The 607-nt window shown below is 44.6% G+C and overlaps 1 long non-coding RNA gene across 1 annotated transcript in view; it reads left to right on the top strand.

Moving 5' to 3' along the window:
- Nucleotides 1-360: 360 nt before the first annotated feature.
- The window catches only part of LOC109317308, a 14,931-nt gene continuing 14,684 nt past the window's right edge, over nucleotides 361-607 (top strand). The window contains exon 1 of the long non-coding RNA XR_002103017.1: nucleotides 361-371. This is a non-coding gene — a long non-coding RNA (uncharacterized LOC109317308). The remainder of the gene's footprint in view (nucleotides 372-607) is intronic.

The following is a 607-nucleotide window of genomic DNA, read 5'->3' as shown; positions in this document are numbered from 1 at the left end:
GTTCGGCATTCACAAATATTTGAAACTGCAAATGCGGAACCCACAAATAGCGAGGGTTTCCTGTATGTGCAGTACCAGGTAGGAGGATCTCCGAAGCAATCAGAGTGATCGGAGATGCACTATCCTACATCCAAAAGAGGGAAACAAACACAGTTACAGCAAACCTAGATTTAGAAAAAGGATATGAGAGAGCAGATCATGATTATATATTCAAAGTGCTAGGAAAAAGGGGGTTCCCAGAAAAAATGTTGCATAGCACTATTTTTTAGAGAGATGGAGAGTCAAGTCCACATTAATGGGCATCTAAGCAGGGCCTTTAAAATCCATATAGGGGTGAGACAAGGGTGCCCCCTGTTGCCACTGCTATTTGTGTGTAGCATGGAACCGTTAGCACAAAAAATAGGTAAAGACAAGGTCATGAGCATGTTGCTGGCACAAGGTGCCCGAGGGAGGCAACAATTGGGTTCGTTGCCCGGTGTGTGTTGCACCAATAAACACACTGGGGGAGAAGTAGACAGAGTTTATTTGAGCTCAAGTAAAAGGCACAGGGAGACTGTATGGTCTCAAATCCTGTGCCCCTAGCCCTGCAACAGTGTATTTTTATACC

The sequence above is a fragment of the Crocodylus porosus genome, unplaced genomic scaffold, assembly GCF_001723895.1.
Source record: "Crocodylus porosus isolate Cpor-Errol unplaced genomic scaffold, CroPor_comp1, whole genome shotgun sequence".
Taxonomy (NCBI): domain Eukaryota; kingdom Metazoa; phylum Chordata; order Crocodylia; family Crocodylidae; genus Crocodylus; species Crocodylus porosus.
Note: the sequence above shows the minus strand (reverse complement) of the source record. Positions and strands in the feature narration are given on the sequence as shown.